A 6,764-nucleotide genomic window follows, 5' to 3' on the forward strand; every position below is an offset into this window, starting at 1 on the left:
TCTTGGGACCAGGTTCAAACCCCCACTAGGTGCTCCCTCAACGGCATCGCCTCTACTATGGGTAGAAAAAAGCACTTACATGCAATGTAATGCACCCGGACGATGAAAAAATGGTAACTATATGAAGATCTTGGGCCTAAGGCCACTAGGGAAAAACAAACTGCCACTAGGGGAAAAAATTTGTCTGCTCTGCCTAAGGAGTAGGTGTTGCAGCTTGTTGAGTACCACGGCCATGTGTAATAGGTGCTATGTTTGTAGGGCGCACATCTTCACCTAATACATGGCCCCATAAACCTTTGGCCACAAGAAGGTTTCGGACCATGAAACTCCACAAGGAGTAATTACTACCATCCAGTTTGTCCTCTTAGGACAAATCTCTAAATATATCAGTTGTATTCCCAGCCATAATGTTGAAATCTCTCTGCGGAAAAGATATGCGAACACTTGCAACCAAGTATGCTCTAAAAAGCACTCCAATGCACCGGAGTGCTATGCCAAGCAATCACAAAATCCTGAGCAAACTTTCTGCCCAAATACAAGGCTGTACACAAGTAATGCAACTCTCTGCATAATCAATGCATAAACATCCAAACAAGGCTTGTAGAATGGAAAGCCCCAAAGTTTTGTGCACCAGTGTGCTGTATGATGTGCCAATTGTATACAGATGTGAAAAGCCTCAAATATGTGTGTTCCTTGCAACTTCAATTTTGCAATTAAGCACTGACTTTTGAAAGCCCCCAATTTTCTATAAAAAACAGCAAGCTGAATTTTGCAATTAAACATGAATTTGCAAAAGCCCAAAATTTTTGCCCCAAAGTGTGAATTATGCATTGAAGCATGTAAAACATTGAAACCCCCAACCCCCAAATTATGTAAAGCCTACAGCTTTAATTTCTGCAATTAAGGAAAAATTTTGCAACTGTGCATGAAATTGTACTGTTTGCCTTGAATTATACAATTAAGCATGTGCTGAATTTTAGAATTAACCTCTATTTTACAGAAGAATTGATACAAAGTGGGTCGACTCCTTGAAGGGAAGCGATGATGAGGGTGTCGAGGTTTGCAGAAGGAGTGGGTGCTGCATGGAAAGGTGCCCTGAGACAGAAGCGACGAGCTTGGGAACAGCGAAGACACAAGGAAACCATGTAGCTGGTTGCGAGACGCAAAAGCGACGGTGACGAGACGGGGATGAAATTGGAGTCGGGTGGCGAAATCACCGGACGAAAGACCCCCCAAAAAACGCAAAAATCCGCCTTGTTCCATGTCAGGCATAAAGTGGGCGGGCGGAGCTCCGCCGCCCAATGTGCGTTGAGCACTGCCTGTGGACTGGGCGAAGGTGGACCTCCCCGCACTAGTGCCGTCGGGTCGGGCAGCAAGCCGCTAGGCAAGGCGGTGGAAGGGGCACCGGACAGAATGGTCGGAGTTAGTGCCAGACGGAAGCTCACCTGGTCGTGTGTGCGAATGGACGGAGCCGTCGCCTACATGATAGGAAGCCGGCAACAAAGCTATGATACCATTGTTGGCCCACGAGGAGAGCTACAGCCACGGAGTTAGGGTTGGCATAGCAGCACACACTCGCTCTCTCTCACACACACACACTAGAGTAAGTACACACAGTAAGTACACACTCACCAACAGGGCGGTATAGCAGTGTGTGTGTGTTTTTGGGGTAAGGTCTCGTGATCCAGTCTTACTTCCAGTGATCCAGTCTTACTTCCAGCTCTCATCTGTAAGGACTCATCTGTAAGGACACCGCTTGGTACCAATAAAAAATCTCACATTACAAAAAAAAAAAAAGGAGTTGCATTGGAATGTGTAGAGCTTGTAGGTCAACTCCATAATGTCATAATACAAATAAAGTGGATGGTATCCCTTCACACTAGATCTCCAAGGGAAAAAATTCAAAGGGAAAAAGTGCCCTTGGTTAGCCCATGTTCACATGTGGCTCTACTTATATCATATATACCAATAAGGCTCTCATTAGAGTACATCTAGAAAAAGTAGAAAAACACTTTGTAGTTTTGCTAATTAATCTGCTGCGCACCTCAAAACTATTATGTAATGACTAAAGTAATGATCAATGGAAGTAAATATACTTTTCCATCCGAGGTTATGCAAACATCTCATAATTATGATCCAACCAAATTGTCCATATAGCCCAATATCTTGCCTAGCTAAAGAAAAGAACGTATTCCTGCAATCTAGAAGGATAGCTTCCAAACATCCAAAATATTTTCCCAAATCTTACCCCAGGGAATCTTATTTACATATTGGAAGATAGGCAATCCAAAAACTCCCTTCTGTTAGTGCAAGCCCATAGCAAACGATAAGTACTCTCCATTCGATGATGGCACTGCAAACAATTTGGAGCGAACGATAAGTACTCTCCATTCGATGATGGCACTGCAAACAATTTGGAGCCCCAAATTTGTGCTTTGCCAAATACTCTCCTACCAGGAGCGTTCCTATGAGGAATCTCCACATAAAAACCTTTGGTTTTAAAGGCAAATTGGTTTTCCATATCTTTTTTAAATTACCTTTCCACCAGCCTAAGGACTTATTCATATGCCACACCCGATCCATATGTCTCTTTATCCATGGCTATGGAAGCAGTAATCTATATGCCTTGCTCTTGTCAGTCCTAAAGAGGAAACTGCATAATATAACTTGGTCAGATGTTTTTTAGTAGGCCAATCATCTTGTTTTTGCCCAACCGATATATAGGTCATATCCCCATGTCCTTCTAGCTAAGCAACAAGTCGTCTCCATACGGGGTGGTAATGGGCTCCTAATTGCCATTGTCATTATACTTGTGGAAATGATAATGGTCTGCCTACAATCGATATGACATCTCCCACCATGCAAATTCCTTTTTGTGTTAAAAATAAGCTTTTCTTGGCTCAACCACAGCCAATGGCGTATCGAATGCTCTGCTCCAATGCACATTTTCATCTACCAGTGTGTTTCCAAGAGGCATTTGTCTATGTGGCCAATGCAAATGTATGAGCACAGATCTCCAGCCTTGGAGCAATTTGGAAGAGTAGGGATAGCCTGAAATTTTTCCATGTACCTAACCTACTAAGATATCCCAATAGGAAAGATTCCAATGCCCAAATGAATTAGCCTTGTAACACGTACACATTGCAAAGCCATCATCTGTGCCCATGGGTGTCCTTATTCTATGAAAGTTATTATCATGGTACTTTTTTGAGCCAGTACATGGTAATGCGCATTCAAGATATTTAACCATCATGCATTTAAGGGTTGCAAACATGCTCCATTTTTAGTAGCCTCAAAGCCTTCTTATCAGAGCTACTTTTCCATAACAGTTCCATTTGCTGATGACATGAATGTGTCGATCGATTTTTTGTCCCATATCGATAACAACAATACGAACTATATGTAAGCCATTATGATAGATTGTACTATTCGCAGCCTGACATAGGCTATGTAGATAAGTGTGAGTAGTCAACCTTTTGTTTGACTTTTGTGAGCACCCATGCAATTGCTTCTTTGAAAGATATGTTCCAACCCAAAGGGCTTCCCAAATGCCTAGTGATTTGGCATGGGGATAGTATATCTCCTGGCCAGAGTATACTATCCCAATCCACCCATTTTAGTGGTAGCAATTTCAACTTTCTAAAGTTTATTTTCAGCCCCGTGATGGTGCTATCCCAAACAATTCCAAAACGTCCATAATCACTGTCAAACCTTGAAGTATCTGCTGGGGGAAGAAAAAAGATTCATCAGCATATGCCTGTGCAACCATTGATGATGACCCGTCTAGCTACACTAGTCCATCTAATTTTCCTTCTTGAGTGAGAATATCCATATACATTAGCAGAGGATGAGTTGCAATTGCATACAACATTGCACAACCCTGTCTAACCAATTTTCCCAAAGTCTAGGGGTGATGATAATCCTTTCCCAATGATACATCTATTTGTGCTACCTGCATACAACCAGTAGATGACTTCTATCATTTTCAAACCAAACCCCAAACGCTTCATGGTGGTAGCAATAAAGTTCCACTATGTCAAATGCTTTGGCAATGTCTATCTAGTAACAATACCTTCTGACCAATATATTTGGCATACTCTATTCCCACATGAGTTGTACATATCTTGCCTGTTATTTGTCGTTTAGGAATGAACCCGTATTAGGTAGGATGCAACCCTTTGTTAAGCACATTGGCTATTCTATTGGAGATCATCTTTGTCACCAATTTGTATAGCATTGGCATTAAAGTGACAGGTCTCCAATCAACCAAATTTAGGCATGCATTCTTTTTCAAAGCCAATTTCACAAGGCCCTCTTGCCAGGAAGCAAGCATCACTCTTTGCAACGATGTAACATTTATCATTGCCAATAACATTTCTTCCAATTCCTCTAAAAAAATGTTGAAAATTTTCCATGATCAATCCATCCCATTCTGATGACTCCCACTTACCTAATCTGGTAAGAGCACTTTGCAATTCCATGTTCATGAAAGGGGATTCCAAGTGTGTAGCTTCTTGTTGGTTAAGAATTGGTGTCACATTTATAAAGATCCTGGCTTTTAATTTCAACTCTTCTCTCACACGGGAAGTCCCTTGGTGTAGCAAAGACTCATTGGCGGAAATGTGCCACACATTCCCTTTCAAGATCATTTACATCATTGGTCCACAACATTAGGCTTTTGGACACGATGTATGCTTTGCTTTTATCTCTTAGCATGCAAGGTTTTGAAAAATTGTTTTAATAAGCAACCTTTATCTAGTAAAGGCTTTTTCCTAGCTTGTATTTGCCATTTTTTCAATTTCCTCTGATTGTTGCAATCTATCATATATCGTGCATTTAAATCTTTTCTTCTTCCTCCTTATTCAATTACATTGTTTGTGCAACCTCATGCAATGCCTGCACATCTACTTTGCAATGGTTTATTTCATTTTTTTGCTACCCCATATACCATCTACCATATTCTATAATGATAGATTGCATCCTTCTTGCAAAGTTTCTCCATGTTGAGTCCAGATCATAGTAGGCATCTTCTCTAAGTAATGCAATGATTTTGTACACATTTTATCGATAAGTATCATGTGCTAGGTAGGCGTTATTGACTATTTGCAGTCGTTTACATTGCAGTCTTGCATTGTCCATAGAAATTTAAAAATGCATCCCCACCCACAATGGATAATGATTCGATAATTGTGATGTATAATCCACCCATACCTTTGCAGGGCTCGAATCCCCAATTGTGTACATTTAACATATAGCATCTTTCAAGCCTTGATTGATACTCTGATTTAGTATAATGCTGAAATGTGAATCCTCTTTTGTCAGCATAATTCACATTCCACATATCCATTGATACAGTGTCTCTAATAAATGTCTACCAAGCCACTTTTTCTATTGCAATAATCATGTGTGAATTCCAGATGTGTTATCTTGCACTGATGGAGGGTTATTGAAGTCTCTTAACACAAATTTATTTGTTAACCATAGATAGACAACCGGCCTTCTCCAGAGTTTTTCCCTTTTAGCTGACACTATCGATGCATATACACGTGCAAATTTATGCATTTACTCATTCAACATGCATTGCAACACAATGTATCTAAGAGGATCATTATAGGGAAGCATTAGCCTTAAAGTTGTCCGTATCATTATGCATGTGCCTGAGTAATCAGCAATTCTCGCAAAAAATATAGTAAAACCTCTAAAATAACCTACTTTTCTAGCAGAAGCATGTTGATTATGCAAAGCAAACCACATACGGATTTGCCGCTGAAGCAACATAATCCCAAAGCAACCTCAATTTATTAGGATCATCCAAACCCTGTACATTATATGTTACATATTTACATGGTGTCATGTCCATCATGCATCTTGCATATAATCATTTGCTAATACCATCTCTCTCTGTAGCTCTCCATCATGCATATAATCATTTGCTAATACCATCTCTCTCTGTAGCTCTCCATGCATTTGTTGTTGCAAGTATTCCATCCCTCCCTTCACTACATTCAACCAATTCATGGATGTACATGTGGTTGACTCACCCGAGGTGGAGGCCATAGATGTTTTATCTTTTCTTTGGTTGATTTGTTTGTTTTTCTCATTACTTTTATTTTGTGCTTTTTGCACTACTTTCCCTTTATTTTGTGCCATACTTTGTTTCACATTTGCATTCACCGCATTTACCATTGGTACTTGTTCTAGCAGTTTTGGTTGCTCTTGCACCAATGGAGGAGGGATTGAGTTCTGAAGGGGTTGCGATTTCAGCATTGGGCATTCAGATGCAAAATGCCCAAACTTGTGACATTTAAAACACAACCCAATAAAAGGAGACCAATTTAATTCATATGGCTTTTCCCCCATGGGAACATCGACAATCTCAATTTCAATGCTTTCAGGTGTTGGCACATTTATATCCCACTTTTATCGCCAGTGATTCTAAGTGCATACACTACTTTTCCCAAAGTCTGAGCTATCTATGGTAGTGCATCTTGTAGAGTAGTTGGGAAATCCACCACCTCCATCCATATAAGGCATTGATTTTTTAGTGAGCAGTAGGCACGCATGGCAGCACATGCACCATTTGCCTGGCGTAAAAGAGAGGTACAATCTCAAACAACTTTTGCTTTGCCTGCACTGAGTTAAGCAAGATTTCTAAGAACCCTCTCGATGTATTAACTCCATCCACACATTCTTCATCCCTAAAGATTGTTGATCCGTTGATGAATATCCCTCACATATGTGCCTAGAAAAATAATATTGCAGCT

Source organism: Cibotium barometz, chromosome 32, assembly GCF_041138505.1.
Source record: "Cibotium barometz isolate CiBa-2024 chromosome 32, ASM4113850v1, whole genome shotgun sequence".
Lineage (NCBI taxonomy): Eukaryota > Viridiplantae > Streptophyta > Polypodiopsida > Cyatheales > Cibotiaceae > Cibotium > Cibotium barometz.